At 39.9% G+C, this 12,864-nt stretch overlaps 1 pseudogene; it reads right to left on the reverse strand.

Annotated features, from left to right (window-relative positions):
* LOC111952236 (protein O-mannosyl-transferase TMTC3-like) overlaps nucleotides 1-12,864 on the reverse strand; it is a 63,074-nt pseudogene that overhangs the window by 20,397 nt on the left and 29,813 nt on the right.

Here is a 12,864-nt window from a genome sequence, read left to right on the forward strand (position 1 = left end):
TGTAAATTGAGAAGAGCATGGGGCCAAGGATTGAGCCTTGGGGTACTCCCTTGGTGACAGGCAGTGGCTGAGACAGCAGATTTTCGGATTTTATACACTGCAATCTTTGAGCGCGGTAGTTAGCAAACCAGGCCAAAGACCCCTCAGAGACACCAATACTCCTTAGCCGGCCCACAAGAATGGAATTGTCTACCGTATCAAAAGCTTTGAACAAGTTAATCAAAATAGCAGCACAATATTGCTTAGAATCAGGGACAATGGTGACATCATTGAGGACCTTTAAGGTTSCAGTGACACATCCATAACCTGAGCGGAAACCAGATTGCATACCAGGGGGAATACTATAGACAAGTTTTTCCAACACTTTTCATAAACAGGGCAAAATAGAAATATAACATTTAGGATCAGCTTGATCTCCCCCTTTAAATAAAGGATGAACAGTGGCTGCCTTCCAAGCAATGGGAACCTCCCCAGAAAGGAGAGACAGGTTAAAAAGTTTGGAGACAGGCTTGGCGATGATAGGGGCAGCAACCTTAAAGAAGAAAGGATCTAAACCATCTGACCGACATGTTTTTTKGGGGTCAAGTTTAAGGAGCTCCTTTAGCACCTCGGACTCATTGACCACCTGCAGGGATAAACTTTGTAGTGGGGCAGGAGGGAAAAAAGGGAGAAGCATCGGGGATAGTCGCATTAGAAGGGGTGGGAGATGAGGAAATGTTGGGCGGGCAGGGAGGCATGGCTGAGTCAAATAGGAATCCTGACTTAATGAAGTGGTGATTAAAGAGCTCAGCCATGTGCTTCTTGTCAGTAACAACCACATTATCAACATTAAGGGACATGGGCAGCTGTGAGGAGGAGGGTTTATTCTCCAGGTCTTTAACCGTTTTCCAGAACTTCTTGGTGTTAGACCCACAGAGAGAGAACGGCTCCTTAAAGTAACTAACTTTGGCCTTCCGGATAGCCTGAGTGCACTTATTTCTCATTTGCCTGAACGAGAGCTAGTCAGCCTGAGTATGCGTGTGCTGAGCCATTCGCCAAATGCAATTCTTGAGGTGAAGTAACTCTGCAAGATCACGGTCGAACCAGAGGCTGAACTTGTTTTTAATTCTCATTTTCTTTATGGGGGCGTGTTTGTTAACAATACCATTGAAAATATCAAAAAAGAAGGTCCAAGCGTCTTCGACAGAGGGGATCACGCTGATTCTATACAATTTTACAGATTAACATATTACGATTACAGATGACAGGTTAACAGAACATGAGTTGGCCTATTACTCTATGTTATCTGGCATGCCATAGGCTGTAGGCTTGTTCATTTAGCAGACAAGATATGCTTATAAGTCCTGTGTCATTATTTTATATTATATGATTTTATATTAAGAAGAATATAATTGAATTTATCTGAATAAAATAGAAATTATATTTATCCCACTCCGGACCAAATGAGCATGTGACGTCTATGTTGAGCGTAAAAGTGAKCATTTGAAACAGGTCCTATACACTACGCTAGATTTATAGTTATTTGGCAACTTTAGTTGTTAATGATACAAACCTTAGAATGTCTAAGAAATTAAAACATATCTGGGCTGCATGATGCGACTATGGGCTATTGATGATTTGAGAAGGTCGTAAAAAAAAAGCTTGGCTCCGTTCCTTACCTCAGGCGACACACACTGTTCTCTCATCAAGTGATCGTATTATCACCCATCAGACTATTCTCAATGTAATATTATCTTGACTAATATGTTAAAAAGAGATCATCTGCCTATGCACTTCAAGAGCGAATGGAAGCAGCTTTCCCGCATGTTGTTCGTTCGGGTAGGCTACTCCGATTATTTCACGCCATGCATCAACCACTGTTTGAGGCGCATGCAGCCTCTCACTGAGCGACATGTGATATACTGCCCAAACTGTACCCTATGGGCTTCCCAACCCTGTTCCTGCAGCTACCTAGTGCTTAAATTGGGAAACCAAGTGAAATCTGTTCGTGAACATTGAAAGTAACATGTTTTCACAACAAAACCTTTCATTCAACTGTTGACAGCTCCTCTCTCTGCGTGCTTAAATAAAGGCGAAGAGATGGAAATACACAGTGGTGAGATATTATGTAACTAAATGTAGCCTAATGTGTCACCTTATTAATTACGCAATTATATTTAAAAAAAATCCCTATTACTAGGCTATTCAAAATCAAATACAAATTYACTATAATTGTAGGCTAACTGTAAGCTGCCCTGCACAATCAATGAACCAACAGCATCGCCTAGGACTATACGTTCTCTCCCAGACTCATGAATATAAAGAAAGAAAGAAATACAACTGAATGTGTTTAGCTTAAAACATTTTTTTWATATATATATTTGGGAGGAACAACGGATGAAAATAACAATTGTGGAGAGTTTATTGTAAATTAGGCCAAGAATGAGGAGATCTGGATGGCATACTTTCAGGGCAGAGGTGAAAAGCGTGTATTCAGATTCCCAGTCCCAGTTTCTGTTGAAGGTCTTGACTGTGTATGTGGTGAGGAGCACTCCGGTCACCAGCCAGGATATTTTCTTCATGTGTCTGGTCAATAAAGGGAAAAAGTAAAAAGAAACATTTTGATTCTGTTAAAAGACTGTATATCACCCAAATAATACCCCTCAAATTGATAATGCTGTCTAGTTCGTACAATTTTGTTTGACATTGTGGCTGAAGAGAGACACTGTGGGTTCGTTTCCTGGACACAGATTAAAAGGTCAGCTTTTCTTGTGTTTTGTATCATATTGTACAACAGCTGACGAAACTAACACTGYAAAAGTGTGACAAAGTTTGACAGGGGTCGCGTGAGTTTCGAAAACCTGCCGAGCAGAAATGACAATAAGAAGCATTTTAGAGCTGTGTTTACAAAACGCAGCAAGATATTTCATATGAATTGGATTTTATTCGGTGTGAAAAATGCAAAATTCTGCATTATCGCGGCCACCGTTTGATCAGTGTTATTTTCTGATAGTTGCTGGAATCTACAAAGGACCTTATAATCAGCCTGGTTGCATGGGTGGGAGTTTCGGCTTGCCTGGTGTCATCACCAGGCGGAAAATTGGTTAATACACTGAATATACCTTCTTTAACTTGTCTCCTTCCCTTCATCTACACTGATTAAAGTGGATTTTACAAGTAACATCAATTAGGTATCATAGCTTTCACCTGGTCAGTCTATGTCATGGAAAGAGCAGGTGTTCTTAATGTKTTGTGTACTCAGTATAGACTAATAACAAAGTAAGGCTTCAAACCTTCTGCCAATAACATCCCATTCAGACCACTCCCAGACAGTTGCAGCTACAATCTTGGTTGAGACATTCTCTCCATTTTAAATGGACAACTGTTACATTGTTACCCAGAAATGATTTGATATGGTTATAAAAACGGCTGCATTTGGGTCTTTAATAAGCCTAGCCTTGGATAATTGAAAGTGCTTCTTAGTCTAAGAGTAGGTTTATTATCAGTGTCCGGTATACCGCCCCTGAGAGTGGTCCATTGTTAAAGTGCTTATTTTATGCTTTGGAGACATTTAATACCCCATTACACCCTATGGGAGTTTGTGTAGGAAGGGTACTTACTCACTCCAAATGGTCCCAGATGTATTTGTGTTGTCTTGCCAGCTCCTTTGGTCATTGTTGTAAAGACAACACAAACAGATCTGGGACCAAGCTAACTACTGTACTACTCACCCTTTGTGGGAGACAATCCTGAAGCCGTGTGCCACGAGAACACAGAATCCAATACTGGGGACATAGAGCACCCTTTCTGCCACCACAAAGCCCACAGGGAAGAAGAGGTTGGAGGCTGGGATGAAGGGGAGCACGATCAAAGAGAGGGCCTGGAGAAAAAGGGGAAGGAAGAGGGGGGGAGGAGTAGGGAACAAAATACAAATAAGAACACAATGAAAGGCATGATGAACATAAGCCTCCTTGAATACACTTATCCTGCGAATTACTGAAATGCTCATTTTGAATGGAAGAGTGCATTGGCACAGAGGCATGGGTTCACATACACAGTGTACAAAACATTAGGAACACCTTCCTAATATTGAGTTGCACCCCCCTTTGACCCGAGAACAATTAATGCATGGACTCTACAAGGTGTCAAAAGTGTTCCACAGGGATGCTGGACCATGTTGACTCCAATGCTTCCCACACTTGTGTCAAGATTGCTGGATGTCCTTTGGTTGGTGGACCATTCTTGATACACACGGGAAACTGTTGAGTGTGAAAAACCCAGSAGCGTTGCAGTTGTTGAAACACTCAGACCGGTGCGCCTGACACCTACTACCATAGCCTGTTCAAAAGGCACTTAAATATTTTGTCTTGCCCATTCACCCTCTGAATGACACACATACGCAATCCATGTTACAATTGTCTCAAGGTTTAAAAATAATAATTTAACCTGCCTCCTTCATCTACACTGATTGAAGTGGATTTAACAGGTGGCATAGTATAAGGGATCATAGCTTTCACCTGGATTCACCTGGTCAGTCTATGTTATGGAAAGAGTTTTGAACACTCATAGATTTAGCTGTTTGGACTCATATACTCAGTACACACAATATCAGTTGAACACTTTACATTACATGTTAGCATGTCTACATAATACATCATACATACAAGGCAAGATAGAGTTTTCCCAACTATATGTTATAGTTCGTTATAAGTGACCATTTCAGATTGATCGGAGGACACCAAGAGAAGCATGTTAGAGGAGTTACTTATCAGTTTGCACACCATATCAGTAGAGCACTCTCCCTTGCATTACCAGTAAGCATATCTACATGATAGATTAAAGAGATCCCTTTCGTATACTTTTTAGATAGTAGTTCTGAAAGTAGCGCTCCCGAGCCAAAAGTGGTCCCTGAAAATTGAGTACCATGTTACATATGTGCAGATACAGTATGTGCACCACGGCATTGCTCTCTCTCGCTCTGCTGTGTGTGCCTCTTGCTAGACGTCACTCAAATGGTGARGGGCTGAAGCTCATTGGTACAACTCAAATTGATATGGGGCTGGCACACAAGGGGGAAAATGAAGGAGAAATGGCGCAGCGACAGCTTCCAGAAAAACAGTCGCCTTCAAACTAGGGATTCCGTGGCTAATTGAGGTAAGGCTAATTCTGCTTATAGATGATGCATGTATGAACTTCATTGACACATTCAGCCCAAAGCGGAAGGATTAACAAATCATTAGTAGTCACCAAAGTTCCCGGAGTACGTCTTTAAGCAAGGTCAAATTTGCCTGGCATGCATGTCACTCTCAGGAGATGTTTTCAAGTTTTTTACTGCTTGTGAACAAGGGAACAGAGAAACACTTGGCAGGGAATGCAATGCATGTTATATACCAGGGGAATAGGTGTGCAGTATGGAATTCAATGACTGACCGCCAAGTTTGAATGTCACTTGCATAAGTACAGTGAAATGCCTTTCTTGCCAGCTCTTAACCCAACAATGCAGTGACTGGATGTCCTATTGAGTTCAGCAGTTTAAAAGTGAGATTGTGTGACTGTGAAATTCAGCAGTGCGTTATGTTAAATGGTTCGCTAACCACAAAATAACCAGGGGTGTCAAACATAACGTCCGCAGGCAGTTTGCCCGCCTGCTTTCTGATTTAACGTGGCACCCACTTGAGCTCTCGATAACTAGCTTGACAGAGTATTTTAAAATCCTATTTGAGAAGTACAAAAAGGCAGCCAAACGTGGTTTACAATGAAGCAATTGCTTCAGTGGACTCTGAACTTGTCTTGGAGCTACGAGTTATGAATCTGGAGAGGATTAGGCATATATCAGGATAACATTGTATTGTAAACTGTACAAGATCAAATGTTACGTTGTGGTGCCATTTCAGGCACAGGCCAATGAGGCTGTGTCCTTCATTTACTGTTAATATGTACGCTTTAGGCTAATCCTTCCCTATAGTTAGGGAATAAGGAAAGTTCTTAATATGTTTTATGAGTAGTGCATTACCCTAGGATGGCAGTGAATTCATTCTMAGTGGCCTTTCTCCATTCTGATCGTTTTGAACTTAACCAAAYTAGGTCAAAACTGACAGTGAACAAGGCTAMATTTTTAAGGTACACATCGTCTTATAAAGTCAGGATCGCTCTGGTGTGCACCTCATGTCACCAACCACGTTGTTTAGATTTAGGTCTTTGTTGTGACACTAGTTCAATCATAAGWCTTTCTTGTGTCTGTCTACCAAAACATTCAACTGCCATTACATCACTATACCATCAAAAGCCCTTTGACCTAATGGAGAGAAAAAACCTAAACACTTTTAATTTCAATAAAAACCTTAAACCCGCCGGTTTAGCAGTACTTTCAGACAAAAACTTTGCGCATTTCATCCTCAAAAGCGTCATGACGGTCAAAATTACCACATGCATATTTAACAGTAGAATAGCCGGGCCTTGAGGAGTACCAATAGCCACCAGTCTAATAAATCMATTTAACTAGAAAAGCCTGGGCTCATTGCCAATGTCATTTGGATGTGTTTATGAAGTTGTTAGGTTATACTTACCAAATGTAAGTATTTGAAAGAACTTAACAGTTTCATTAGTTTGTTACTGTGGGCTATATGTAAAAACGAAAAAAACACCTATGAAACACAAAGCATGTGTATTGAAACACAGTAAAAGCTTATGTGTATAATGACAAAACAAATGAAAATACCCAAACCGCAAGACACGCGGTCAATGAAGAAAATAGCAGTAGCCTAAATATCAGTATAGCGTGCTTGTGAACGGTGAAAATCAGCACAAAAGCAATCATGGTATTATAATGAATATAAGTGTCGATATGACAGCGGTCAAAAATAGTATTATTGTCAGTTATTAGACACATTATTTGTGGCCTCGCTCCTGCTTACAGTATTCTGTGCGTCTTCACGCAATAGTTGGATCTCATTTAGTTGTTATCCTTTAACTCACTTGAATGCAACACCCACAAATAAGTCACTTGCAGCTGAATTAGCTGTCCGGTTCTGTTCTAAGTGCATCTGCCTACCTTGCAGCTTCTCCTCCCCAAAAAGCAGTGCACAATTTGGCACACAATGCATCTTTACTTGGACCTCATGTGTCTCTCACGCAGCCTGTGTGCCAGACTCATGATGAAGTCTCTTCTGGTCTCTTGGGTGTTGTTCATGCACTGCTTGAACAACACGTGTGCGTTGATGGCAGCCAAGTCAAGCATGTTGTAAAACACAGCAACAGGCCAGCGGAACGTTCCGCCTTTCAGCTAGTACAGCTGTGCCATTTGATCCGAAACATTACCCGAAACCTGCTCGCTCACCCGCTGCCCGATATGGCTCCTTTCCCAGATATGGAAAGCGGTTCAGTATGAATCAGAATAATCATCATCATAGATGTCATGATCTATTTCTTCTCCGCCATCCGAGTCGTTGTTATTCAGATCTTGCAGCAACGCTAACACAGCATGTGCATCCATTCGTCTTGGTCCCATTGTAAATTATGCACGCTCACTGTGTATCTTACTCCAAGTAGGCCTAGAGTAGACAAATGAAACTGCTTGGATTTGGTGGACTGGTATAGGGTACAACGTTTTGAGATTATAATTAGAATAGATTAATAGAATAGGCCTGAATGCAATGGCCGCCCTGTTCTTCATTCCCAGTTGGKGATTACATAATTATGCATCGTCCATTTCYCCTCATCGTTCATTTCAACTATCGGAGAAGGAGCGGAGCAGGCTGGGGAAGATCATWAAAAAAAATGACATGCCCTCCTAAAACTGGTTATAACTCCAGTTCTGTTTGCGATATTAAGATTCTAACAATGACAATGTGTTGTATAGACATATTTAGGAAAAGCGAAGGACAAGGGGGACATTACTTTAAAAATGGTAATTAAACATTTAAACTCGTTTTGAGACATGATACACTCCGCCTTTCTAGTGTTAATATRCACARTCACAAATAAAGCCATTCATATTTCGTTTMGGAAGGTCATAAAAAAAAACATAATACAAGGCAATTTATTTAAAGCGAACAGATTGGCATATTTTGAGTTGTATTTATCTGAGCTTAGTAGCTGCGCCATGCCAATGAAATCAACTTGTTCGTTTAGCARACATCAGTCCTACCACAGTCAACACATATTTTACAGTACGAATATAGTGGAATATCCCAAATGGCTATTGCTGATAGTCACCAGACGCCTACTCCCATGAGGAGTTCATGGAGCCACGGTTATTCTAGGAAAAAGTWATATTTTGAAACAGAGACCATCCGCACAATTTGTACAGTTTTTTGTGTGCCAAAAATCGGTTGATTCCAAACTTTGGAATCTGCTCTTTCTGATAGGGTATAGCAWTCAAAACATCTGGAATGCACGCTGCACAGGCCATCAGTCTCGTCATTTTCTATTTGACAATTGATAATATTGTCACCCATCAGACTATTATCAATTTAATCTAGTCTTTAAGCCATATCTACAGTATTATTATTATGTGAAATTWGTTTTAATATAGTTTAGGTGTTGTTTGGACGGGCCAGCTGGGTAGGCAACTGTTTTCTTACAGTCAGAAAATACACTATCACCTTATTTTAGTATTTATAGTCTATGTGCTTCTGGATCAATCAACACATTTTGTGACTGATTACGATTTGCATTTGGTGTCCTGRGGTTTCTTATGATCTATTTTAGCATAATAAATGCATTAATTTAGTATTTATTATTTATGATGGAATATTTATACAATTGAAATATCAACGGTGAGAATGACTGTCGTGGCCATTCTACTAGTTATTGAGTGTTAAAGCAGAAAAGTGTAAACCCTCTCTTTCATCAGCTATCAAACTAAATCACTCACTCTACGCTATAGGTGGTCCTCATCGTGAATTATCCAGAGTTATCCCCCCTCCCTATGTATTAACATCATAATATGATATTTACAATGAACAGCATGATTGCGTTTGGCAGCCGCTTCAGAGGGCCCGGTGACGAGCGAATAGTGCTTTTTGAGGTCGATTTTGGTTCGATTATTGAAAGAATAATCACGGAATTTGACTTTTAAACATTAAATGCACTATGAAATAATGACATTCCAATGATTTTAGAGCTTTTCAATGGAAATTCCACAGCCAAAAAAAGTAAACATTCAATTGCCAAAAATATTCCACTGTCTCTTTCATGTCACATTGGGTAGGTAGCCTAGACATCAATAGAAAAATAGGAAATTACTATGAAATAACAAAATATTTCAGATGTGTAAATTGCCTAGTTTTTATTTGATAAGTTTATTATTTTAAATTTCTTAAAGTAATCATCATCTCTGCTCAGGCAGTAGCAGCCAACCAGCAACTATAACATTAACTCTGTGTAACTCTCCCCATAATGTACTGTCTTTGTTCATCCTATTTAGCTAGGCTAGCCTGCCTAAGTATGCTGAAAGCTGTCTGACGAATTAATTGACTAGTTCTTCAATGTAGATAAGGCATATTTTCACAAACTGTCTCTAACCCTCTCATCATTGTGTTGTGTACATTCCTCTCTCATGCAGTCTATGTGGTCTGTGTGTATCTAACCTAACATTGCAGACGTAAAAGTGTATCTGACCCAGAAAAACACTATTTTCACTCTCCGAGCCGGAAAGAACAGGCGCAATGGATTATGGTCATTGTAGTTTATTAAAACAGACAGTGGTCACATCCCAAAATATACAGGCCCAGGTGCACAACTGAGCAAGAGAACAAGTGCATTAGAGTGTCTAGTTTGAGAAACAGGCACCTCAAGTCCTCAACTGGCAGCTTCATKAAATAGTACCCTTCAAAACACCAGTCTCAACGTCGACAGTGAAGAGGCGACTCTGGGATGCTGGCCTTCTAGGCAGAGTTCCTCTGTCCAGTGTCTGTTTTTTTGCCCATCTTAATCTTTTATTTTTATTGGCCAGTCTGAAATGGCTTTTTCTTTGCAACTATGCCTAGAAGGCCAGCATTCGGGAGTCGCCTTGTCACTGTTGACGTTGAGACTGGTGTTTTTCGGGTACTATTTAATGAAGCTGCCAGTTGAGGACTTGTGAGGCGTCTTTCTCAAACTAGACACTCTAATGTACTTGTCCTTTTGCTCAGTTGTGCACCGGGGCCTCCCACTCCTCTTTCTATTCTGGTTAAAGCCAGTTTTCGCGGTTCTGCGAAGGGAGTAGTACACAGCGTTGTACAAGATCTTCAGTTTCTTGGCAATTTCTTGCATGGAATAGCCTTCATTTATCAGAACAACAAGAGACTGATGAGTTTCAGAAGAAAGTTCTTTGTTTCCAGCCATTTTGAGCCTGTAATCAAACCCACAAATGCTGATGCTCCAGATACTCAACTAGTCTAAAGAAGGCCAGTTTTATTGCTTCTTTAATCAGTACAACAGTTTTCAGCTGTGTTAACATAATTGCAAAAGGGTTTTCTAATGATCAATTAGCCTTTTAAAATGATAAACTTGGATTAGCTAACACAACGTGCCATTGGAACACAGAAGTGATGATTGCTGATAAATGGTCTCTGTATGCCTAAGTAGATATTCCATAAACAATCTGCCGTTTCCAGCTATGATAGTCATTTATAACATTAGCAATGTCTACATTGTATTTCTGATCAATGTGTTATTTTAAATGGACAAAAAAAAAATGTCTTTCAAAAAACAAGGACATTTCTAAGTGACCCCAAACTTTTGAACGGTAGTGTACGTATGTACAAAATGACCTGGATCGTAAGATAAATCAACATAGCATTCATGTAAGAAATGTAAAAAATATAGAATGAAWATATGAAATAAATCATTATTTTGATTCTATGATTTTTGTTAATTTATTGGTAAGAATGTTCAAGGATGCAGTTTTGAAATGTAGTGTTTAAGAAAACTCTTACTGTATTTTTGTAGTACTGCACAAACAAATTGCACTGTTCAGGAAAAACGATTKGCTTCGTGTCCATAAAACCAGGGTCCAGTCTACTCTCTAGAGTCCCYAGAATACAAAACAGGTGAGTATTAATATCTAAAAAAAAACAGATAGGTCATAGGAAGTGTTGCTGGACTTTTATTTTGAAAATGTCACACAATCACAAAAACCAGAACCCCATAACCCTGCTACTTTCAGTCCAAAAACCCAAGTCCAAGATGAACATAGATTCATTTCGACCAAGTGGGTTGAAAAAAAGCGCTGTTAATCACCATGATAACCGTTGATAGGCTATAGGTGTAAGTGGGCTGGTGAACACTAACCTACGGCATCATGATGTTACTAGAATACGCCTCAATATATATATACACAGTACCTGTCAAAAGTTTGGACACACCTACTCATTCAAGGGTTTTTCTTATTTTATCTATTTTCTACATTGTAGAATAATAGTGAAGACATCAAAACTATGAAATAACACATTTGAACTCATGAAGTAACCAAAAAGTGTTAAACAATCAAAATATATTTTAGATTATTCAAAGTAGCCACCCTTTGCCTTGATGACAGCTTGTCACACTCTTGGCATTCTCTCAACCAGCTTCACCTGGAATGCTTTTCCAACTGTCTTGAAGCAGTTCGCACATATGCTCAGCCATTACTTGTTGGCTGCTTTCCTTCACTCGGTGTCCAATTCATCCCAAACAATCTCAATTGGGTTGAGGTCGGGTGGTTGTGGAGGCCAGGTCATCTGATGCAGCACTCCATCACTCTCCTTCTCTGTCAAATAGCCCTTACACAGCCTGGAGGTGTGTTGGGTCATTGTCTGTTGAAAAACAAATAATAATCCCACTAACGAAAAGCAGATGGGATGGCGTATCGCCGGAATGCTATGGTAGCATGTTGGTTAAGTGTGCTTGAATTCTAAATAAATCATGACAGTGTACCAGCAAACACAACACATCACACCTCCTCCTCCATGCTTCACGTGGGAACCACACATGCAGAAATCATCGTCCATCTACTCTGTGTGTACACAAGACACAGCGGTTGGAACCAAAAATCTCACAGACTTATCAGACCAAAGGACAGATTTCCACACTCTAATGTCCATTGCTCGTGTTTCTTGGCCCAAGCAAGTCTCTTCTTATTGTTGGTGTCCTTTAATAGTGGTTTCTTTGCAGCAATTCGACCATGAGGCCTGATTCACGCAGTCTCTGAACAGTTAATGTTGAGATGTGTCTGTTACTTGAACTCTGTGAAGCATTTATTTGGCTGCAATTTCTGAGGCTAGTAACTCTAATGAATTTAACCTCTGCAGCAGAGGTAACTCTGGGTCTTCCTTTCCTGTGACAGTACACACTGAGAGCCAGTTTCATACATAGCGCGTGATGGTTTTTGCGACTGCACTTGAAGAAACTTTTAAAATTCTTGACATTTTCCGAATTGGCTGCCCTTCATGTCATGATGGACTGTCGTTTCCCTATGCTTATTTGAGCTGTTCTTGCCATAATATGGACTTGGTCTTTTACCAAATACGGCTATCTTCTGTATATCACTCCTACCTTGTCACAACACAACTGATTGGCTCAAACGCATTAAGAATTAAAGAAAGTCCACAAATTAACTTTTAACAAGGCACACCTGTTTATTGAAATGCATTCCAGGTGACCACCTCATGAAGCTGGTTGAGAGAATGCCAATAGTGTGCAAAGCTGTCTTCATGGGAAAGGATGGCTACTTTGAAGAATCTAAAATATATAATTTTGATTTGTTGAATACTTTTGGTTCCTACATGATTCCATATTTCATAGTTTGATGTCTTCACTATTATTCTACAATGTAGAAAATAGTAGAAATAAGAAAACCCTGGAATGATTAGGTGTGTCCAAACTTTGAATGGTACTGTATAAACTATACAAAAATATAAAACA

Source organism: Salvelinus sp. IW2-2015, linkage group LG26 (assembly GCF_002910315.2).
Source record: "Salvelinus sp. IW2-2015 linkage group LG26, ASM291031v2, whole genome shotgun sequence".
Taxonomy (NCBI): Eukaryota; Metazoa; Chordata; class Actinopteri; order Salmoniformes; family Salmonidae; genus Salvelinus; species Salvelinus sp. IW2-2015.